Source organism: Bos javanicus, chromosome 7 (assembly GCF_032452875.1).
Source record: "Bos javanicus breed banteng chromosome 7, ARS-OSU_banteng_1.0, whole genome shotgun sequence".
Lineage (NCBI taxonomy): Eukaryota > Metazoa > Chordata > Mammalia > Artiodactyla > Bovidae > Bos > Bos javanicus.
In genome coordinates, this window is record NC_083874.1 from 101,276,181 (window position 1) to 101,301,234 (window position 25,054).

Below are 25,054 nucleotides of genomic sequence, written 5' to 3' on the forward strand. Positions count from 1 at the left end.
ATTTCCTTCTCCAATGCATGAAAGTGAAAAGTGAAAGTGAAGTCGCTCAGTCGTGTCCGACTCTTCGCGAGGCTACTTGGATATAAACCCTTCCGACTGGAACATTCCAGATCCCTGGAGCCCAGTTTTGTCCTGCTTTGGTGGAGGGTGGGGTGGGGGGAAAGGGGTTGATTCCTGGGTTCCGTGTCTGCAGTTTAGGGGCGAACGTGGTCATAGAGTGCGCGCTTGGCGTCGTGCGGGATGAAAAGAGTTTCGGGAAAAAAAAAAAAAAAAGGATGGACAGAAGTGGGAAGCCACGCTAGGCAAGGGCTCCCCGCTAAGGCCAGGGGTGCGGGGAGGGACTGCGCGAACCAGGTGGCCAGGCACGTGCACGGGAAAGGAGACTGCACTTTTCCCGCAGGGTCCACCCGGTGGCCCCGGTTCGCCGGTTCCGCGCACTTTCTTGGCTAAAGTCCCTAACCCGGGGCGGGAGGAGGAGGGCGAGGGGGTCCTGAACTCTTTCGGGAACAGTCGTCCCAGCCCGGAGCCGGGCGAAAGGAGCCAGTCGGACATTTTCCGCGGCCTCGCTCCGGGCAGCCGGCCCGGCCACCTCGCCTGGCGGCTCCTCGGGCCTCCGGAGCCTCTCGGTCGCGGCCTTGACCCCTCTTCGTGCCCCGGGCGGGAGCCCCGGGTGGCCGCCGCCTCCGGGCCCCGCGTAAGTGCGAACCCCCGGGACGGAGGCCCCCGCGGGGAGACCCCAGGGACGCGGCGCGCGACCGCGCGGGGACCGCGTTCCGCAACCCTCTGCGCGCGGGAGGACAGGCGCGGGGCGGGCCCGGGAGCCGCTCCCCGGAGCGGAGTGCGCGCGGCGGGCGGAGTCACCGGGAGCCCCCGCCGCCCCCGCCGCCGCCGCGCGCTCGGCCTGTCCCCGCCCCGGGTGCCGGAGCCTCGCGACGAACTCCGCCCGCCGCTCGCGCTTCCGTCCCGGGCTGCGCCCGCCGCCGCGCAGGTGGGTGCCGCGGCCGCCGACGGGCGCGCGGGGCGCGGGCGCGGGTGGGGGCGTGGGAGGGGGCCCGGGAAGTTGCGCGGATGCCCGCGGGCGCCCGGAGCCCGCTGTCTCGGCTGCCCGCGCGCGCAGGCGTGGGTTTCCACCCGGGCTGCTCGGGGGTCGAGGGGGGGACCTGGCACCGCGCCCAGGGAGGGTTTCGGGGACCGAGCGTGCCTCGCAACCCCTGCGAGCCCCCCCAACTTCTCCGCCCAGCCCTCGGCACCCCTGTGAGCCGAGGCCGTGGGCGAAGGGTCACCCTCCTATCCGGGGCTCCTCACCTTCGTGCTTCTCCTGGCGCCCTCGCCCCTCTGTGGGTGAGATAGTTCTTTCGCCCTTTTCTGCCCCCCCACCCCCCCAACTTGGAGAGCTCTCCCTGCTGGTGAGAAAGGCTCCCCGGTTCCCGGATCGCCACTCCCCCTCCACCCGTCCCTCGCCCCGGACTGGCTTCGGGTGGAAGCGCGGGGCTCAGCCCAGTGGCTGTCCGAGGTGCCCGGGTGTGGGCGAGAGCCGGGAAGCGGTGGAAATTCCCTGCGCTCTGGTCTTTCGTCCTTGCCCAGCTCCGCACGCCTTCCTGCCCGTTTTCTGCCAGCCGGAGAGGATAACACACCCGCGAAGGGTGATTGCAGAGGCGGGATGGAAAGTAACCACAGCTCGGATACTTGGAAACTAGGCAATGAAGCCTGCTTCTAAGTCTCCTTCCCATCAAGGTGGCCTTGGGACGCGACCTTTTCTGGACATCCTGTGCTCTCATCTGTAAAACGTGGGTGCACTTTGTCCACTGCTGAGGGTCGGTGTGAGGATCCAGTTGGATGATCTAGGTGTGTTACTTGATTTTGAGCCACGGTCTCTGGTCTCCTGAATGTCCTGTGTTCCAGTTATCTGAGTTCAGGTCCTTCAGCTAAGACAAGATTGATTATATGTCCCTGACTGCTCTGGGTAAAAACTCGTGTTTCTGGGTCTGATATTTAGTGTTCCGAATTGAAATCATCTCTTCCTCACCCAAAGGTGCAGAGCTATGGATCTTACATATTTCCTCTGTGGTCATAGGATTTCAAATAACAGAAGGTTGTTATTGGCACACGTCTTTGGAAATAAGTTCTGTGCTGGCTTAGGCTGCTTGACAGTCTTTAAAACCTCTTTTTTCCATCTTAGGTGCAAATTTAAATTTGATTTTAATTTTTACAGTTCAGGAAGTAGACCTATTTTAGTAAAGTAAGTTCAGAATTTAGCTCAAACAACCTACATGTGCACTGTCATTTGTAAAATTTCTGTTTAAAATCACAGGCACAGGAAGCATTGTTAGCACCATTCTTATTTATGAAGAAAGCAGTTAAAAGGCCTAAGAAGTCAGCTTTAGACTTGAGGTTCAATAGCTATGGCCCGTTGTTCATGAATTCCTGATTTAATAGGCATTTCATGAGTTCCTGTATTGTGCAGTGCATTGTGCTTTTAAGTATAGCCATGCCAAAACCTTGATTGTGTGGATGACAACAAACTGTGGAAAATTCTTAAAGAGATGGGAATATCAGACCACCTGACCTTCCTCCTGAGAAATCTGTATGCAGGTCAAGAATCAAAAGTTAGAACTGGACATGGAACAACACATTGGTTCCAAATCGGGAATGGAGTACGTCAAGGCTGTATATCGTCACCCTCCTTATTTAACTTATATGCAGAGTACATCATGCAAAATGCTGGGCTGGATGAAGCACAAGCTGGAATCAAGATTGCTGGGAGAAATATCAATAACCTCGGATACACAGATGATACCACCCTTATGGCAGAAAGTGAAGAAGAACTAAAGAGCCTCTTGATGGAACTGAACTGGAAGAAGAGAGTGAAAAAGTTGCTTAAAGCTCAACATTCAGAAAATTAAGATCCTGGCATCCAATCCCATCACTTCATGGCAAATAGATGGGGAAACAATGGAAACAGTGTCAGACTTTATTTTTTTGGGCTCCAAAATCACTGCAGATGGTGATTGCAACCATGAAATTAAAAGATGCTTACTCCTTGGAAGGAAAGTTATGACCAACCTAGATAGCATATTGAAAAGCAGAAACATTACTTTGCCAACAAAAGTCCCTGTAGTCAAAGCTATGGTTTTTCCAGTAGTCATGTATGGATATGAGAGTTGGCCCATAAAGAAAGCTGAGCACCAAAGAACTGATGCTTTTGAACTGTGGTGTTGGAGAAGACTCTTGAGAGTCCCTTGGACAGCAGGGAGATCCAAGCAGTCCATCCTAAAGGAAATCATTCTGAATATTCATTGGAAGGACTGATGCTGAAGCTGAAACTCCAGTACTTTGGCCACCTGATTCGAAGAACTGATTCATTGGAAAAGACCTTGATGCTGGGAAGGATCAAAGGCAGGAGGAGAAGGGGATGACAGAGGATGAGATGGTTGGATGGCATCACCGACTCAGTGGACATGAGTCTGAATAAACTGTGGGATTTGGTAATGGACAGGGAGGCCTGGCGTGCTGCAGTCCATGGGGTTGCAAAGAGTCGGACACAACTAGTAACTGAACTAACTGATAGAATATATTCCTTGCCCTAGAGAAACTTTCAATCTAACTTAAATACTAATACTTTTATTTCATATTTTATATAAATATCATATATTCTAATAACTACATATGGCAGTGTAGTCAAGAATACATTACTGAAGGCCCTTTAAGACCACTTTTTGGTGAGTATACTCAATAGATTGGAAGCAATAAAGTTAAGCCAGTGTTTTCTGAAATAAAATTTCAAGTGCCTCTACATCATCAAATGGGAGCCATCCTCGGAAATAAAATCTATATTTTTAGAATGAAAGCTCAGAAAAGCATCCATATATGTATACGTAGTAATAAATGTTAAAAACTCTTAAAAAGCCTTTCTCTTCTCCAGGAGCTCTTCCCAACCCAGGTATCGAACCCAGGTCTCCCACATTGCTGGCAGATTCTTTACCAACTGAGCCACAGGGGAAGCCCATTAAAAACTGTAGAAATATCAGTTCTAACTTTAGTCAGTTAGTGAATCTATGATGTCCATATACAATTTTTTCTCAAGTCCTTGAGAAAAGAAATTATAGTGCCTAGGAAAAAAATATAGAGATTGAAATAAGTTGAAACTTGAACACTTTGTGGCCTGGTGGGCCCTGGATTGGTTCTAGAATTTGGCTTAAAAAGTTACAAGATTCGGAAAAAAAAAAAAAAGGTTGTAAGATTCTTAGTGAGACATTTTTAAAGAAACCATTTAAAAAAGGTTTGACTTGGCGCAAAGAAGGGGCAGGAATTACACCTGGAAAAACCAGATGGACCATCACGTTGTATTTGGTGTGACTTGGTGACATTTCTGATTCTTTTCCTGCTCTTTGGAAGAATTCATCCATCTGCAGGATATGTGTAGAATTTCATAGACATGACCTACCAGTACTTGGCTTTGAGTGGAGAAGGAAATGGCAACCCACTCCAGTATTCTTCCTGGAGAGTCCTATGGACAGAGGAGCCTGGTGGGCTACAGTCCATAGGGTCACAAAGAGTCCGACACGAATGAGCGACTAAGCCACCACCACCGCTCGGCTTTGAGAGCTTGGGCTCAGCTCACACAGGGAGGCAAGGTGGGTTTCTGGGCAGCCTGAGGAATATGAAGTTAACTTTACGCTTTACGCTTGGCCTTATTGCTCAGTACCTTTATTTTCCTATTTGTGACCTGAGGTTAAAGATTGTGTCACTGCCCTGGATCTGTGTGATTTGGTGTAATGGTCATAAAGCCAGAAAGCTTCTTGTGCATGTAAGAACTTTCTCTTGCCTTTTAACTCCTTCAGCCAGTAAAAGCTGATTGTGAAAAGCACGTACAAATAGCCAAAGAGAAGGGCTGTCTGCATTATGTTGCTAGTTGGTGGCCTGTGCTCTCAAGTCTCTTGAGAGTTCAGTTCAGTTCAGTCGCTTAGTCGTGTCCAACTCTTTGCAACCCCATGGACCGCAGCACGCCAGGCCTCCCTGTCCGTCACCAACTCCTGGAGTTCACCCAAACTCATGTGCATTGAGTCGGTGATGCCATCCCACCATCTCATCCTCTGTCATCCCCTTCTCCTCCCACCTCCAAGAGAGAAGTTGGCATCATCTTATCTCTACAGTTTACTGTGCTGATGTAGAGAATAAGAGCTTCTTCTTAGCCAAGGTTGAACAGCTAATGCCAGGAGTAGAACTATACTTTCAACAGCCTGAAAATAGTTCTCTGGTTTGTGCTTACCACATGTGGTCTCTTATCCAGGGCGCACCAAAAATCTCACATTTATAAATTGTGTATGGTTAAGAATTTTGGCTTTGGGGTTTTGATGGGCCTGGGTTTGAGTCCCACCAGGCATTTACCAGTCTTGTAACCCTGGGTCAGTTACTTAATCTCCTAAGTTATTAGTTTCCTCATCTGCCAGATAGTAATAAAGGAAGTACTTAGCTCAAAGGGCTACTGTAAGGATTAAATGAACTAATCAATGTGAAGTGCTTATTAGCACATTGCCTGTTACTTGTTTCATCCCTATTACGCAGGTAGTTATTTCAGTTTTCTGGGGGGAAGAGAATGACAATTCAGAGGTCCAAAGTTTTAAAATAAATAAGTGCATAAAAATATGAATACATCGCCACCTTCAGTATTTTGAATTAGCCATTCCCAATGGCTTTATTAATTTATTTAACAAGGGTTTATTGAGCTCCTACTGTGCATTGGGCTTTCGTAGGCACTGGCGTGCAATGGGATACAAGCCAGTTAGTGTCACTCTCTTAGGACCTAAAAGTCTGGGGCAGGGTACAGACTTGTAAACAGAAAATCACAGTCTTGGGTGATTGGTGTGTGGAGTAATACAGAGACCCACAGACGACAGACAGGATGATAGTGGAGGCCTCAGTGGATGGGTGTCATACAGTGGATCGCCTGATCCTAACCGGGGTTGGTGGTGGTCTGGGAAGACTTCCCGTGAGCGTACTACCTGGAGAGTGAGTGATAGTCCGCGGCTGAAGAAGTTGGAGGACTGAAGAGTGTCCCAGACCAAGGCGAACACAGCCCGATGCTTGGAACCGAAGTCAGGTGGATAATGTACAAGCGTAAAGAGGGGAGAGCTGGAGCGGTGTGGCAGCCAGAGAACCCAGGCTTCGTCTAAAGGGATCAGTAGAAACTCAACTGCAGCCCAGCGTTGTCAGGTTGGGACGCAGCCAACTGTTGCCAGACGCCCTGATTTTTAAAGAGGAGCTTAATATTCATATTTCATAAATGTGAAATGGCCGAAATGTTTTTAAAACTTATCGTGGGGGCCATAAACAGACGCATTTTGTAGTTGGTATTCAACCCGGGGCCACCCCTGTATGGCCTGCCTTTTAGGGAATGAGAGAAGTTTAGTGCAGCTAGAGGAAAGCATCTTAGAAGAGGCGATGGAAGAGCCCGTAGGTAGGGGCAGACCTGCTTCCTTCAGGGCCTCGTGGCGCTGGCTGAGGAGGGCTGGCTTCATCCCGAGCGCAGCGGATGACCCTGAAGGCTGGACCGAGAGCGCTGATGAGGTTTGTGTTTACGAGGTGCATTCGGGCTGTTTCTGCGTGTGTGCGCGTGCGCGCGTGTTCCATCACTCATTCAGGTCTGAATCTCTGCGACCCTATGGACGACAGCCCGTCCATGGGATTTCTTGGCAAGAAGATGAGTGGGTTGTCATTTCCTACTCCAGGGGATTTTCCTGACCGAGGGATCGAACCCACGTCTCTTGTGTCTCCTGCGTTGGCAGGCAGATTCTTTTTTACCACCGTGCCACCTGGGAAACCCCTATTCTAGCTACTGTATGAAAAAATGCCTGGGAAGAGGCTGTAGTGATAACTGTTTCTAAAGCTGTCACAATGGTGCTATTAAGAAATCCGTCTTGGGGCTGGTGCACTGGGATGACCCAGAGGGATGGTACGGGGAGGGAGGAGGAAGGAGAGTTCAGGTTGGGGAACACGTGTATACCTGTGGTGGATTCATGTTGATAAATGGCAAAACCAATACAATATTGTAAGTTAAAAAATAAAATAAAAAATATATATAAAGAAAAAGAAATCCGTCTAGAAGCAGATACTCAAGCAGGATTGGAGAGATGGGTAGATTGCAGAGATGTGTTTGAACTTCCACTGTTGGGAAATAGCTCTCCCTTAGTCCCTCAGGTGTCCACACATCTTGTGAGCAGAGGCACTGACTGTTTTCATTCCAGACTATCTTTTCAGGGGCTTTGGTATAGCATATAGCTATGGAAAATAGAAGTAGTCTTTGTCTATGGAGCAAAGCATAGGTCGGTTTACTGTGCGTTATAAAAGATTTGGTACACTCTAAGCTCAGGAAACCCCTCTCTAGTGCAAATCATTGGGTAGATAGGTATTGCCTGCCCTCTGCCCGTCATACTGTGGGAATTGGGTTTCATAGAACTGGCATAACTATGCTAATACTCCTGCTACTGGGTTTTTTGTTTTTGTTTTTTTTTTTTGAGTAATGTACTCCTTTGTCTCTGATCTAGTAATCTCATTCCTTTTGCCAGCATCTGTGAAACTGTGGCACGCTTATTTGTTAGTACTAGCCATGGAGCTTAGCCATGGGTCACATTGTTTAGACTTGTTTCGATTAATTAAAATGAAAAAATATTACTTCCTCAGTCACTCTAGCCACATGGCAAATGCTTAATAGCCGCAGTGGCAAGTGGCTACTGTAGCAGGCAGAGCAGATAATAGAACATTTCCATCGTTGCAGAAAGATCTGTTGGATGTCGCTGGCTTACAGCTTCAGACTTTTTGTATTCTTGGATGAGTAGAGGCCGACGCTGTTGACTATGGCAGCATACAGATGATGCCTGTTAGATGGTGTTAGATTCATAGAGGTTCCTTTGTACAAAGGAAATATTTCCGTGTGAATAATTAGTATAATATTTAGTTCGTACCTGCTGGGGAAAAAACGTAGAGAATTGTCTGCCGTGTCGGCTTGGAGACTGGGCAGACTGGGGCCATGTGGCTATTCAAGTTCTACATACAGGTGGCATTCCTCAAAATCACACGTGACCATGAGCTAGAGGTCTGGGCTGAAAGGAGCTGGAGCCTCTGAACGCTGCCTTCAGCTCCACCTCCCAGCCGTGCCTAACGGGCAAGGACAAGAGTGGCACGTTGGCAGTGAGGTTCCGGAACCCAGCCGGTCCAGCAGCCCCCAGACAGCGCCTGCTGTCACCCAGCTGTGCCACCTGCATGCAAGGAAAGGATGGGGGGACAGGGAGATTTCCACGTGGCTCCTGTTCAGGGAGTTTATGAGGATGGCCTCAGGAAAAGAAGAAACTGGACTCCAAAAAAAAAAACAAAACCCAACCCACAAAAACACAGAAGTGTAAATCACAGCCTTAAATGACACAGCGGAGGTCGGGGAGAACTCCAGGACCCAAGAAAAGCAGCAGATCCGCGCCCCTATCAGATGCGGGCAGCTCGTGTTGAGGAGGGTGTGGACCACAAGCTCTGGGAAGAGAAAGCACAACTTTCTTCCTGTCCTTCTGTAATTCTGTCCGTCTAGCCAACAGCTGCAGCAGCCACAGGGGACACATCTTGACCCGTATTGAGGGTGCCATTGACTGCTGGCGCTGCGGTTACAGCGTGAGCAGAACAAGAGACGGGTAGGAATTCTAAAGAGTACAGGTGGAGACCCTTATGGAAGAATCAGGCTACCATCTGCTATTTCTATGGGTAGAAATGACTTTTCAAAAACTTCAGATATTGTGAATTTCACGTACCTGTGCTGGAAGAAATTTGCTTCACGATGGTTGTTATTTATAGCACAGTCAAATTTCACTTATGTGAAGACTAATTCATGTTTTTTAAAAAAAATCAAAGTTTTAGACTGTTTTAAAGATTGATCTTATTGAGTGCTTATATTCATGACCCAGAACCTGCTAAGGATGCCCCCTTGTAGAACTCTTTTGAAGAAAGCTTTCATAAAGAGGAAATGTTAATTTTGAAGTAGAAAGATGATCATTTGCATGTAATTGGAGAAGGCGATGGCACCCCACTCCAGTACTCTTGCCTGGAAAATCCCATGGATGGAGGAGTCTGGTGGGCTGCAGTCCAGGGGGTCGAGAAGAGTCGGACACAACTGAGCGACTTCACTTTCACTTTTCACTTTCATGCATTGGAGAAGGAAATGGCAACCCACTCCAGTGTTCTTGCCTGGAGAATCCCAAGGACGAGGGAGCCTGGTGGGCTGCCGTCTATGGTGTCCAACAGAGTCGGACACGACTGAAGCGACTTAGCAGCAGTAGCAGCAGTAGCAGGAGAAGGAAATGGCAACCCACTCCAGTATTCTTGCCTGGAGAATCCCAGGGATTGGGGAGCCTGGTGGGCTGCCATCTATGGGGTCGCACAGAGTCGAACACGACTGAAGCAACTTAGCAGCAGTAGCAGGAGGCTTCTATAGTGCTTAAAGAAAACTTACATGAGTTATACATTTACCTCTTGCTTGCCCTACTAATTTCCACAGATAATCCTTCTCCAGTTGCAGTAACTTCTGGGAGAGTCAAGGTCAGCTGCGCTCAGGGTTTGTACTAATGTACAGTCCCTTCATAAAGGTTTCAGTTAGGGAGGTTTTACTCCATTTAGTGTTTTAATGCTACTTTGCTAAAATATTTTTTTAATTGTGAGTTAAAAATATTTTATTTTGGTAGGAGTGGAAAAGGTTGGTGACTCCCCCGGCCACATTCTCCCCTCCTCTGCCCCCCAAAATATGGCCACATCAGTCTTCAGTATGTTTTCCTTTTTCTCTCTGGCTTGTTTGCCACGGTTCCTAACCCGAGCTTCAGGCTTGCGTTGACTCGTGCCTCCCCTCTCTTTATACAGACAGCGTGGCAGTATAAATCATTGTTGTCTGTTGTATTTCTGAAGATCAGAATTTCACCAGTTTCATGCTGTCCCTTCTCAGGCTGGGTGTGGTAAATCATCTTTGGAAAACTGGCTCCAGTAGCGAAACAAACCAGGAAACATGCTGTTTATTGCATGAGTCACTGATGGATTCACGTGAAAGGAAATGATACCAGATTGCTTCTCACCCACGTCACTGTTAACATCTTATTTTAAAATCGGCCTGAAATAAGGAAATCAAAATAAAGCTGTCAGCTCTTTGTTGCCCTAGAGAATTTAGAGGGATCTGGATTCTGACGTTAGGTGATTATAACAGTAACCCTGAGGTCACATATTCGGCTTCATCTTTTAACCTGTGACTTCCTGTCATGCTCAGAACTTTTGAGGGTGTGCATTTTGTCAAGTTGCACACCAATAATTTTAATCAGGAGCAAAGTAGGTTCATTCTATTATAAACCATTTCCTCCATGGCCAAGTTGCCTGACTTAGCTATTCAGTTCAGTTCAGTTCAGTTGCTCAGTCGTGTCCAACTCCAATTTTTGACCCCATGAATCGCAGCACGCCAGGCCTCACTGTCTATCACCAACTCCTGGAGTTCACTTAGACTCACGTCCATCGAGTCAGTATGCCATCCAGCCATCTCATCCTCTGTTGTCCCCTTCTCCTCCTGCCCCCAATCCCTCCCAGCATCAGAGTCTTTTCCAATGAGTCAACTCTTCGCATGAGGTGGCCAAAGTACTGGAGTTTCAGCTTTAGCATCATTCCTTCCAAAGAAATCCCAGGGCTGATCTCCTTCAGGATGGACTGGTTGGATCTCCTTGCAGTCCAAGGGACTCTCAAGAGTCTTCTCCAAAACCACAATTCAAAAGCATCAATTCTTCGGTTCTCAGCTTTCTTCACAGTCCAACTCTCGCATCCATACATGACCACAGGAAAAACCATAGCCTTGACTAGACGAACCTTTGTTGACAAAGTAATGTCTCTGCTTTTCAATATGCTATCTAGGTTGGTCATAACTTTCCTTCCAAGGAGTAAGCGTCTTTTAACTTCATGGCTGCAGTCACCATCTGCAGTGATTTTGGAGCCCAACTTAGCTATTACTGCATGCCTAATCGACCACAGTGAAATATCTTTAAAACATTTTCCAGGGGACTAAGGACTTTCGGGAGAATTTTTATAAGGGAAAATGCCGAGGAGGAGAGTCTAAAGGGTTTCTTTGCAGAGATAAATGTCTCCAGAGAGACTGATGAGTCAAGGAGTCTATTAATAGGATATGTAAAGGTAACCTTTCACCTAGTTACTGCTATTACCTAAGTCTTAACTACGTAGTTTTAGCAAATTGTTTGAACTCGTTCCAGTTACTTAATAAAACAGAGCATGTTGGTCCCATTCTTTTCTAGTCTGCAGTCAGCCCCACTTCAAAGTTTGCATTGCCCTGGACTTTCCCTGTCTCCTTCTGTTTTAATAGCAGCTTGTCATCCTGTTAGAGTTTCCCACTAATTTCTTTGTCTTCGGCTTTCGTTAAGTGTTTGTGGAAAGTTTTTACATCTGTGTATTCAATATTAACTTCTAGCTTTTTGTTCCTGGTAGGGTAGGCTTCCCCGGTAGCTCAGCGGTAAAGAACCTGCCTGCAATGCAGGAACCACAGAAGACGCAGGTTCCATCCCAGGGATGGGAAGATCCCCCGGAGGAGGGCATGGCAACACACTCCAGTGTTCTTGCCTGGAGAATCCCATGGACAGAGGAGCCCGATGGGGCTACAGTCCATAGGGTTGTGAAGAGTCGGACACAACTGAAACGATTTGGCACACACGTACACATCACTTATTCAACATCACTTATTCTGTGCCAGCCATGTTCCCAGGGCTACTCTTGACCCTAGAGATCCGAGAGGGAGCAAACCATTCATGATCTGTGGCTGTCGTGGAGTGTAGAGTCCAAGATGAAGACAGTCATTAACTTTTTAAAAAGAAAGCAATTAATAATTGTGTGATTACAAACAGAGGTTAAATGCTCTGAATAGCGTGGTAGGTTTTGTGGGTTTGTATAACAGGAACCCAAGGAAGTGATGTTTGCATGATAACAGAAGCATGAGTAGGAGAACATGAGAAAAAGTGGGGAAAAGAGTGTTGCACACAGCAGAGGGAAGTTAGTGCGGAGGCCCCGCAACAGAAGGGAGTAGACTGGAATCAAGGAACTGAGGACTTAGAATTCAGGGGGGAATGGAGTGAGGTGAGGCTGGACACTCAGGCTGGGGCCAGTTAGGAGTTTGGTCTTTATCCCAAGGACCATGGAGAGTATTGAAACAGGAGTTGCTGACCCCATGAGATTTTTGTTTTGGTAGGGTCATCTGTGGGGGAGTGAGTTGGAGGGGGGCCCAGGGTGGCGGTGGGGAGTGGTGGGTGGCTTCTGCACTAATCCAAGTGGATTGACAAGAGGTGCTAAGCCTGCTGTATGTACTGGGAGGTGGCAGTGGCAATGGATTAGAAGTGTTTCAGGGGATAAAGCAATTATACTTGGGAAGAAGATGGGATTTTCTTTTATTCATTCAACAAATATTTAGTGAGTTTTAAACTTTATGCCAAGCTTTGGGATGATAACTATGACCAAGACACACGAGATCCCTGTACTCATGGAGTTTACATATTAATGGGCATGGTGGCTAATCAGTAAATTTAAAAATATATAAATAATAATATAATAAATATAAATTAAATATAATAAATATATAAATATTCAGTTCAGTTCAGTCACTCAGTCATGTCTGATTCTTTGCAGCCCCATGGAATTCAGCACGCCAGGCCTCCCTGTCCATCACCAACTCCTGGAGTTCACCCAAACTCATGTCCATCATGTCCATCGAGTCGGTGATGCCATCCAACCATCTCATCCTCTGTCATCCCTTTCTCCTCCTGTCCCCAATCCCTCCCAGCATCAGGGTCTTTTCCAGTGAGTCAGTTCTTCGCATCAGGTGGCCAAAGTATTGGAGTTTCAGCTTCACATCAGTACTTCCAATGAACACCCGGGACTGATCTCCTTTAGAATGGACTGGTTGGATCTCCTTGCAGTCCAAGGCACTCTCAAGAGTCTTCTCCAACACCACAGTTCAAAAGCATCAATTCTTCGGTGCTCAGCTTTCTTGACAGTCCAACTCTCACATCCATACATGACCACTGGAAAAATAATAGCCTTGACTATACAGACCTTTGTTGGCAAAGTAATGTCTCTGCTTTTTTATAAATAAATAAATATATATGTATACATTATTATATATATAATTTCAGATATGTCCTGTAATGAAAAGTGAAGCTGTGTAAGGAACTTGAGAGTGACTGAGTAGGGCCTCTCATATAGGATAGTCAAGAAGGACCTCTTTGAAGATGTGGCGTCTGAACTAAGACCCAAATGAAATGGGAGATCTCACAATGCACAAACCCTCTTCCAAACAGAGGGAAGAGCAAGCACAAGGTCCTGAGATTGGCATGGGAACCCCTCTCCCCCAGAGATTGCCAAGGAGGCCAGGGTGTGTAGAAATACAGGCGGAAAGAAGAAAGATGTCAAGGATGCCTTGCCAGTGCTTGAAACATAGTGTCTAAATAGATTCATTACATTCTCTTCGGTCATAACCAGCTTTTCAAAACCGCACAACTCCAGGTTGCTTAGCCACTCACCCGAATTTAATACTGCTCCTGGGACAGCTTCCTTCTTCACACCTTGCTAAAACCTGATAGTGATGTCTGCATGTCCATTCTCTTGATGGTGACCCTTCTATGAGCTCAGTGGAAGAGCCTGTCTCTTACGTTAAGCCCATTTCAGCTCTCCCTGGACTTCTCAGTCAGTCAGTTGAAGGCCTTCCTCGTGTTCGTTGAGACCTTCCATTTACTTTACTGTTTATTTCCTTGGTGTTTCATGTGTCCACCGTGGTGCTGTGCTGTGCTTAGTTGCTCAGTCGTGTCCAACTGTTTGTGACCCTGTGAACTGTAGCCCGCCAGGCTCCTCTGTCCATGGGATTCTCCAGGAAAGAATACTGGAGTGGGTGTCCATGCCGTCCTCCAGGGGATCTTCCCAACCCAGGGATGGAACTCAGGTCTCCTGCATTGCAGGCAAGTTCTTTACCAGCTGATCCACCAGGGAGGCCCATGCACCGTGGGCTTAGTCGCTCAGTCACCTCTGACTCTTTGCAACCCCCATGGTACCTCTTTCCTATTAGTCTCTTTCCATCTCTTCCTTCAAGGCCAAGTTCACAAGTTATGTGTTACCTTTCTACCAGTTTCTTCTGATCTGCTCCACCTGGCCTGGGTCACGGAGGTCCTCAGCCTACTCAGTCTGCGTGAAGTCACTCTTTTTCTTCCTGGGGTCACTTGGAAAGGCACCACTTCTAAGTGCCACCGTCGTTCCAAATGAAAATATTTAGGATTATATTCTTCCCTACTAGAGAAAAATTGATGTGAACGGCAGCTCTGCCCTGGTGTTCACGTAACACTGGCCAGAACATTCAGCTGGCCGAGGTTTAGTTTCCTTGTCTGCTCACCTATTTCTTCCCCAGCGTGGTTGTACAGAGAAGGGAAGTAAAACATGGAAAATGTGTTTTAAACAAATGCAGGACCTCTTTAACATTTCAGAAGGACGTATTTCCTACCCTCGTCTCCAGGTTTTTCACATCAGTTCGCACCAGGGTGGAATCGTGTGTGCTGCAAGGGTTCAGGGAGCGCCCAGCCACACCCTGCAAGCTGGGGACAACTCAGTCCACGGCCTGTGTGTTCATCTCCTGGGGCTGCTCCAACAAAACCCTACAAGCTAATGGCTTAAACCTCAGGAATTGACTGTCTCAGACTTCCAGAGGCTCTGAGATCAGTGTATTGGCAGGGCTGCCTTCCTCTAGGAGTGTGAGGGAGAGCCCCTCCGCCTTCTTCTCTCTGAACTTTTGGTAGCTCCAGGCGTCCCCTGGCTTGTCGATAGAATTCTCCCTTTGTCTTCACCTGGCCTTTCTTCTGTATGGCACTGTGTTTCCTGTGTTTATTGAGGACACAGTCTTTGAATGATAGCCCACTCTTGTGACGTAATCGTAGCTTGATCACCCGCATAGACCCTGTTTCCAAATAAGGTCACATTCACATGTACTAGGAGTTAAGACTTGAACATTTTTTTAGGGCTACGATTCAATTCATATTGACCTGATTCAATACACACTTGAGAAAGGGAAGCCACAGACTTGCTGAACTAGCTCTGTATTACTGGAATGACTCATAGAGGAGCTGCATTAGGTATGTTAGAGCGAGTTTCCTGTATGATACAGGGCAAAATAAATACTTGGTGAAAAACTAGGTGTGAAATGCTTATTTTAGAGTACTGCAAGTCCTGTTCATTTCAAATTGGTATAACTTAGAGCACAGAGGGCCCGCCAAGAGAAGGAACAAAAGAACCCAATAACCTTTCTTCTGAATTATCATAGTACATCGGTTGTTGTACTGATGTGAATGAAAAAACTAGGTGGTCCGTGTGTGCATTCATATCATCTTTATGTGAACTTTTTTGTGTGGCAAATTTTATTGCTTCTATTGATTTTTTTTTTTTTTTTGGCCCAGCCTGCTTCTCTTTGACTTTCTGGAAGGCCACATGTGGTCCTATGACAAACTGATCCCTTCTCTGCTAAACACCCAAAAGAGTCTGCTGTTTTTCTCTTATTGGGTGCTCCAGCCTTGTTAATAAAACTCATTCCTCTCTTACACTTAAAAAATATCATTGGTATTTTTTTTTTCATCAGTTTTTATTGTGTTCCTGTGTTGTTATTTTTTGATAGTGCATGGGACAGTTGGATGCCTTGTTAATCTGTTGATGTTGGAGGATCCTTAAGTGCACCCTAGTAGAGTTTCATCAGATTTGACATTACGGTGTTACATTTTATTTGGTGAATATGTTAAAATTCATAGGCTTTCTTATTCTGGCATGTAAGACAGCCTTTACCTTAGGAACATTGAGGAAGGTTCCTGAAGCTGGTGTGGTAGGATTTTCCTGTACTACTTGGCTGACTAATTTAAAACTAACCATTTTTTATTTCCTAACAATTTGGCACAGAAGCTTCTTATAGTAAGTCAGTGAGCCTTGGTGAATACTTAACTTTGACCTAGAAAAGTGGCTGTTTTTTGGTCAACTGGAAGAACATAGCTCCCGTGTTCTAAAAAAACATCTGACACACAAAGTTTTTAATTGTTGCATTTCCATTAATTTGCTTCATTTTTACTGTTGCATTGAGATTTTCACTAAAGGAAAAGACAGCCATAAGTTGTTAATTTTGCTTACGTAAAAAAAAAATAAAGACAATGAATTGTAGAAATACATTCCCTCTTGATGTATTATCAAGAAGGTGTCAAGTAGGAGAAAAAAAGTATTTTGATCTTGCTCTTCCACATGCAAGAGGATACCTTCTTTCTGCAACAACAGAAGGGTGAAAGGATATGAACAGGGTAAAATAAAAGGAGATTAAATTTATTGCTACCTTAATCTTCATCATCTGCAAATCTTGAATCTTTCTTGTTCTTTTTTTAAAAAATAATATCATCTATTTATGTATTTTTGGCTCTGCTGGGTCTTCCTTGCTGTGTGGGCTTTTCTCTAGCTGTGGGGCACAGCCTTCTCATCGCAGTGGCTTTTCTTGTCGTGGAGCAGGCGTTCTAGGGCACACGGGCTGCAGTAGTTGAGGTTCCTGGACTCAGTACCTGTGGCCCCGGTCTCTAGAGCACAGGCTCAGTACTTGTGGAGCCGGGCTAAGGCATGTGGGACCCTCCCGGACCAGGGGTCGAACCTGTATCACCCGCACTGGCTGGACAACTCTTTACCCCAGAGTCACCAGGGAAGCCCCCTTCCTTGTTCTTAAGTAAATGACGTTTTTGACAAATGTTTTCCCTCGAAAACATAAATACCAGAAGGTCAAAATAGTTACTGAAGTGATAAGATCAACCAAAAATATGTTGAAGAGAGAATGTGTCAGAAAATTTCATGGCTTGAGGAGTGACGTAGATAGTGGTGCTGGGGGCGGGGAGAGTTAGGGCAGGATATTTTAAAAGGTATATTTATTCCTGGAGTCAGGAAAAAACCTTGTTTCTGACTGTTTCAAATTTTTTTTTTTTTTTGCTATTTCTGGTTTTGCAATCTTCCATTGTTCCAAGTTAAAATATTTATGTGTGTGTTCTTTCTCCCTAAAACATGACCTTCAGGCCACACCTGGGACTGTCTGTGTTTTGTGTAATTTCAGCATCCAGTGGGGTTTTTGACCCTGGGGTGCTTAGCCAGTAGGCTCCAGCACAGTCGTTCATCTCCTGGTACCATTTACCCTACTTGGTGAACTCCTTACACATTTCCTGAGACGCAAATACAAATATATACATATATTTATATACATCAGTTCAGTTCAGTTCAGTCACTCAGTCATGTCAGTTCAGACGCCATGGACTGCAGCACGCCAGGCCTCCCTGTCCATCACCAACTCCAGGAGTTCACTCAAACTCATGTCCATTGAGTCGGTGATGCCATCCAACCATCTCATCCCCTGTTGTCCCCTTCTCCACCTGACCTCAATCTTTTCCAGCATCAGGGTCTTTTCCAATGAGTCAGTTCTTCGAATCAGGTGGCCAAAGTACTGGAGTTTCAGCTTTAGCATCAGTCCTTCCAGTGAACACTCAGGACTGATCTCCTTACTTATATACTTATAAATAAGTGTGTGTGTGTGTGTGTGTGTGTGTGTGTATATATATACACACAATATACTTGAAAGCTACAGGGGCTTTTTTGAAGAGGTTAAGTATATGGACTTAAGAGTCAGCCTTGGGCTTAAGCCCCAGGTGTGACATCACCAGCTGTGTGATTCTGGAGAAGTGACTCACTCTGCCTCATTTCGTCATCTCTGAAATCAGATCATAATAACAGTAAACTAGCCCTTTAGTCTTTATTATGGACCAGACGCTGTTCTAAGCATATCACGTATTTTTAACGGCCGAGTCTCACAGCAACCCTTTGAGGTAACTTCTGTTATCTCCACTTGCAAGTAAGGAAAATGAGATAATTTGCCCAAGGTCACGTAGTATTAAGTACTGGGGCAAGGGAATCTGTAGGCTGCCTTAGGGGCCTGTGTCACCTGGAAAGTGACGGGATGACCGTGTAATGCCCTTAGATCGGAGCCTGGCACAGAGCAAGCACTCGGACAGCTGCCCCTCCCTACTTCTGCCGTACTTGTTAGGGTGGCTGCTCTCACACCTGTTCTTACTGCCGTGCAGGCCACGGGGCTACCTGAGTGGCTGGGCAGCACCCGTCATTGGTTAGTGTTGCGTTCGTTTCAGGGGTACAGCATGGTGATAGATTCTTTTTCAGATTCTTCTCCACTGTGGAGGCAAGCCCACCTGCGCTTGCGCTCCCCTGGGGGCTCAGACTGGAAAGAATCTGCCTGGCATGCAGGAGACCTGAGTTCCACCCTCGAGTTGGGAAGATCCCCTGGAGAAGGGAAAGGCAACTCCAGTGTTCTTGGCTGGAGAGTTCCATGAGCAGCAGAGCTTGGCTGGCTGCAGCCCATGGGGTCGCAAAGAGTCGGACACGGACTGCGTGAGTAACACTTTCACTTTCCATTACAGGTTTTTACAAGATGCTGAGCGTGTCTCCCTGTGCTGTACATGGGTCCTTGGTGTTTGTTTGTTTTATATACTGTTATATTATGTTATGTTAATCCCAAACTCCTGATTTATCCCCCTTTCCCTTTCCCCTTTGGTGACCCTAAATTTGTTTTCTGTGTCTGTGAATCTATTTCTGTTTTGTAAGTACGTTTATTTGTATCATTTACTGCTCTTCATATTGTCTACTCTGATTCATACCTAACTGCATCTTAATGGTAGTTAATAATTTTCCTAAATACTCTCTACAGACTCTGAAAAAATGGCACTAATAATATCTCTCTCATGCTTTTTCTACCAATGAAGTCATGCTTAGATTGGTTCTCAAAGGGAACCAATATTTATATTTGTTTTTAAACCTAACATTTTAGCAGGGCCATATAATAAAGTATTTTGGAACATTTCAAAGTTGCAGCTATGCAGGGCCAAAAAAAAAAAAAAACACCAAAACTGTAGGGCTTTGGTTAAACTTTCTTGGGAGTTATAAACTGCTGGTGGCTATTTAGATTTTCTCCAAAAAAAGTTAGGCCCTGTTACAATGTAAAACATTTATTTTTTGGTACATTGTGTACTTGATTCTAGGGTTTAAGGTTTGAGGGTGGTTGAGAACTATTATCACCTTATAACATTTTTTTCTGAAAATTATCTATTTCATCATTCTATTATAATACTCATTTGAAAAATGAAAATAAGCCGATTTGCCAGTTGGGAATGAACTTGAAAATCTTTGCCATTTTTGCTCCATTCTGGACAGGAGAAGGGCTTCCCAGGTGGTGCTAGTGGTAAAAAAAACGGGCCACCAACGCAGGAGACGGTAAGAGATGCGGGTTTGATCCCGGGGTCCGGAGGATCCCCTGGAGGAGGGCAGGGCAGCCCACTCCAGTATTCTTGCCTGAGGAATCCCATGGACAGAGGCGCCTGCGGGCTGTAGTGCATGGGGTCACAAAGAGTCAGACATGACTGAACTGACTTACACACAAGCGGGAGGAACACAGAAGATGATGAGAAAACAGGCTCACTGTTTAAAGCGTGGCCTTCCTGGGGTGTAGGCTCACCAGCTGTGTACCAAGCAGTTTTTCATCCGTGCGGCGTACTTGGTGCTGGTGATGTCTCTGTCTCCTTCCCGCAAGCGTTGCATATGTGCACCATGATGCCTCGTGGCTTAGTCTAGAGTTTCCAAATGGGGGACATGGAGGAGGAGAGGCTCAGGAGGGGCCGTTTAGCACCCTGAGAAGAGGACATTGACGTTGACACTGCTGTCAGCTAAATTTTGAAGCCTTTCAAAAAGAAGAGTACACTGTACGCCCCCGATTTTATAGAGAGAAGCTTAACACCAGTTGAAAAACTTAACATTCCAGAAAGGTTTATGATCCAAGTGGCTGGAGGACCCCTCAGAGGCTGCAGTGCCCTGGATCATCTGTGGCTGGATTTAAGAGAAGCAACCTTTGTGTGTTCTTATTCTGGTAAACTAGGGACACCGATATCATCGTGATTGCTTCCACTGATTGAGGTACTTTTGTGTGGAGGAGAAGAAAAACAGCTTCCTAGTGTTAGACGTTACGGGCAGGTCTTGGCCTGGCCTCTCACTGGCTACGTGACCTTTGGGCAGATGACTGAGCATCCCAGGGCCTCAGCTTTAGCATCGTTAAAACCGGAGATATGCTGGGACCTATTTCAGAGAGTGTGGTGGCTCTAATTCTTCTTTGAGTGATGTCTAGAAAGTGTTATATGCCTAAAAATGCATGAAAGCAGCAGCAGGAATGCATGCATTCTGTATGCAACTGCATACAAACATGCAGTAGATTGCATGCGTGTCTGGCACGTGGTTAACTGCCCAGTCACTGTTGGGTGTGTTGATTCGATGTTATGTGCTTTCCCTGGAGTACCTCTGATGCATTCTATAACCCCACAGTGTAAACCATTATCCCATTTTTACAGAAGAGAAAATCGAGGCTCAGAGATGACCGCTTTGCTTTGAATGTGACGGCTTGTGAGAATGGTCTTTCTGTTGCCACCCCCTCGCCTGATGGTTGTGCTCTGCTGTTAGCTACTAACACCTGATTTGTGAGACAGAGTGGAAGTGGGTTGTGATCTGTTTTTTTTTTTTTCTCCTCAAAATTGTGTGCTAGGATGCTTTTGATGTTCACGTGATACACACAGTGTCCTCAAACTTTGGAAATAGTTCCTTTTCCAAGGAAAACATCCTCAGTTTGACTTAATTGTGTCTGTCATAATGTTACATACATAGATGCCAATGCAGAATAAATGTCAGGTTATAGACTTATGCGGAGAAGGCAATGGCACCCCACTCCAGTACTCTTGCCTGGAAAATCCCATGGATGGAGGAGCCTGGTGGGCTGCAGTCCAGGGGGTCACTAAGAGTTGGACAGGACTGAGCGACTTCACTTTCACTTTTCACTTTCATGCACTGGAGAAGGAAATGGCAAGCCACTCCAGTGTTCTTGCCTGGAGAATCCCAGGGACGGGGGAGCCTGGTGGGCTGCCGTCTATGGGGTCACACAGAGTCGGACACGACTGAAGTGACTTAGCAGCAGCAGCAGCATACCACTTATGAAGTTATAAAAGAAAACAAATTTACAAATTAAATGCCAACAGAACTATACAATCAATAAAAATTCAAGTAATTACATTAATTTATGCGACAGATGTGCTGTTTTGCTGAAAGTAAGCTTTCAATTTTGGGCTTATCCATACTCAGGATGGATTTTGTTTGATTTGTGCCTACTTTTCACTTTATGATATTAGGTAAGTGTTAGTCACTCAGTGGTGTCCGACTCTTTGTGACCCCATGAACAGTAGCCCACCAGGCTCCTCTGTCCATGGGATTTCTCAGGCAAGAATACTGGAGTGGGCTGCCATTTCCTTCTCCCGGGGGTCTTCCCAACCCAAGGATCCAACGCAGGTTGCCTGCATTACAGGCAGATTCTTTACCGTCTGAGCCACCAGGGAAGCCCTATTGCTCATATTGTAAACCTTTGAATATCTGTAATTTCATATAGTTCAACCTAAAAAATGTCTTTTAAAATAAATATATAACTTGGTAGTAATCACTTTAAGGTGTTATTTGTTAGTTCAGAATAATAGAACTTTAGGAATACCAGTTTTAACGGTTGTTACTTGATGAAACACGAGAAGCTGTTTTATTCTCTTTGGTTCAGTTTTTAAGTGTAGACTGAGCCTTAGTCTTAGCTCTGAGCTTAGGGTCTGGAATCAGACTTCCTGGGTTCATCTTGCTGCAACAGTTTGTTTTACATAAAAATTTCTGTGAGTTTTACATTTCTTTCTCATAAACTAACACTGCTGGGTTAACAGGTATGGAGATGCAAAGTCCTTGCTTTGTGTTGTATTTCCTTGCCATTTACACTCAGCATGCAGAAGAGAGCCCAGTCTCCCACACCCCATATCAGGAATTATAAAACATTCCCCATGAAGCGCCAGGAGGGTAAATACTTTAAGGTTTGCTGACCACATGCACACATACACTCTCTGAAGCAGCTATGTAGCCCTGCTGTAAGAGCAAGAAAGCAGCCTTAGGTAATACATAAAACTTTACGGATGGACACTGTCATTTAAACTTCATACAGTTTTCACGTGTCTCAAAATATCACTCTCTAAAGTTTTTTCCAACAATTAAAAAACGTGAAAACCATGCATTCTTAGCTTGAAAGCTGAACAGAAGCAACAGCAGGCATTTGACTTGGTAATTTGGTGAAATGTGAGGCATTTTGTGTTACTTTAAGAATTTTTTTCAACTTTTTAATTGTAGTAAAACACACACATCACAAAGTTTACCATCTTAGCCATTTTCAAGTATAAAGTTCAGTAGTCATAATATAACAGATGTCCAAAACTTTTTTATCTTGTGAAACTCTACCCACTCAACCAGTTCCCGCTTCCGCCTCCCCCCGCCTGGGTAACCACCATTCTCCTCTGTGTTTCTATGAATTTGACTACATACCTGATATAAATAGCCTCATCCAGTGTTTGTCTTTCTGTAACTGGCTTATTTCACTTAACATAACGTCACTTAGAACTTTTTGCACACAGGCTTTCCTTTTTTTTAGGTGTCTTGCTAATTCTGGATCAAATAGAAATGTTTTAAATCTAGTCTGATCTGTTGGGATTGTGAATGTTCTTTATGTTTTGTAGCTTTGGGTTTATCTTAGAGCACACATACATTTTGTAGGAAAAAAACAAAACAAAACAATGCTTCGAGAATGTCTGTGTTGGACATTCAGGTTGTTCCTGCTGATATCTTAGGGTAGGATCCTTAAACTGGTGAACAATCTTATTCTGACTCATTTATTGAACAGTTATTTACCAGGTCCCCTGAGGCCTGAGTTCGATTTCCTGGGTCTGGAAGATCCCCTGGAGAAGGAAACAACAACCCACTCCAGTAGTCTTGCCTGGAAAATCCCATGGACAGAGGAGCCTGGCAGCTGCATACAGTCAGTAGGATCGCAAAGAGATGTCACTAAACAACGACACTTTCTCCGTGCCAAATTCGTTTATCCTCTGTTGTATTAATAGAAATTTGGTTTGCTCCAGTATATCCTTTTTATTGAATACTCAGTTGCCATAACGTACTGCTGTTTGAACAATTAGTTATTCCAGTTTAAAAAAACTACAATCTATTAGAGCAGAAATTTTCTGCAGACTGAAAATTTATAAGAAATAACAAAGCAGTGTTTAACATTTTTTAAGATGAACAAAATGCTTAAAACACACGTGAAGAGTTTAAACCTACACTATTACGTTCACTTTTCACTTTCATGCATTGGAGAAGGAAATGGCAACCCACTCCAGTGTTCTTGCCTGGAGAATTCCAGGGATGAGCGAGCCTGGTGGGCTGCCGTCTATGGGGTCTCACAGAGTCAGACACGACTGAAATGACTTAGCAGCAGCAGCAGCAGCATTATGTGCCAAAATTGCCATTATTTGAAAAAAAAAATCAGTGAACAAATTCAGTAGCTTTGAAAAAGTTATCATTTAAAAATATTTAAATGTGATACAAATTTACTGCCTGACGTTAAGAAACTGAACATAAAGTAAGAAGGAAAAAAATCAACCAGAGTCAATTACTGTTGGCATTTGAGTGTATATCCTAACAAATAGGTGAGCGGATAATAGAGAACAGAATCATATTCTGTTTGCTGTTTTATAATCTGTCATCTGTTTACTCACTGTTTGCATTCTAATCTAGTTTGTGGCTCTATGTCTGTTCCCCCTTTTTCTTCATTTTTTACCAGGTAAAAAAATAACTAAATTTTCTTATTTTTTCTTTTTCAGTCATTTCTTTAGTTTCTATCTTTTTGACCCTCCACCTAACTTAGTTTTTAATACACCTGGTTGTGTGTGTGTGTGTGTGGGTCTTTGTAGTGCAAAGTATAGCTGAAGTTTAAGCTCCTCCTCAGTTTTCTTAAAACAATTTAGATAACAGCCTATTTCTCCCTGTTAGTTTATGACTTCTCTTTTATCATATGCGAGTACAAAGCATTCCTGGGAAGTTTAGAAGTTTATTCTTCCCCTTTGATGTGTTTATCTATACTTTATAGATACTGCCCTGATCTTATTTTTGTAGCTTGAAAATAGGTTCATATCCTTTTTCTTCCAGTTAGCTTTCCTTTTATTTATTATTCCTGATCATCTCTTCTTACCCAGTGCTGTGTATCAGTTATCTGGGCAGATGTGGCAGAATATACGTGGTCTTTACAAATTGCAGTTCAGTGAGTCTAAGGAGGGACACAGCGGGTGTAGTCCGAGAAAACTCTGGTGGGTTCTTACACGGGTCCATATGTAAGAGGCCTTGTTCAGTGGCATTAGAACTGTTCTACTCAACCTTGATACTTTTAATGGAGTTGCATTAAACTTAGCAATTAATTTTGGGAGAAATAACATTTTTGCCGTCTTTATGCTTCTCATACTGGCTAACAGTATGTATTTCCCATTGTTCCATGGCTGCTTTTATAGTTCTCAGCAAAAATTTTTCTCCTTTTCTTTGTTTGTATTCCACACATTTCTTTTTTTCTTTTTTTTTTTAATTTTATTTTATTTTTAAACTTTAAAATATTGTATTACTTTTGCCAAATATCGAAATGAATCTGCCACAGGTATACATGTGTTCCCCGTCCTGAACCCTCCTCCCTCCCCATACCATCCCTCTGGGTCATCCCAGTGCACCAGCCCCAAGCATCCAGTATCATGCATCGAACCTGGACTGGCGACTCGTTTCATACATGATATTATACATGTTTCAATGCCATTCTCCAAAATCTTCCCACCCTCTCCCTCTCCCACAGAGTCCATAAGACTGTTCTATACATCAGTGTCTCTTTTGCTGTCTCGTACACAGGGTTATTGTTACCATCTTTCTAAATTCCATATATATGCGTTAGTATACTGTATTGGTGTTTTTCTTTCTGGCTTACTTCACTCTGTATAATAGGCTCCAGTTTCATCCACCT

The 25,054-nt window shown here is 45.0% G+C and overlaps 1 protein-coding gene across 12 annotated transcripts in view; it reads left to right on the top strand.

The window, feature by feature from the left end:
• The first annotated feature begins 885 nt into the window (after positions 1 to 885).
• Positions 886 to 25,054, top strand: part of PAM (peptidylglycine alpha-amidating monooxygenase) — a 325,194-nt gene continuing 301,025 nt past the window's right edge. For 11 of the 12 annotated variants that reach the window (XM_061424504.1, XM_061424505.1, XM_061424506.1 and 8 more), the window contains exon 1: positions 886 to 988. The gene's annotated coding sequence lies outside the window, so the exon portion shown is untranslated. The remainder of the gene's footprint in view (positions 989 to 25,054) is intronic. The other variant, XM_061424513.1, reaches the window with a different exon arrangement.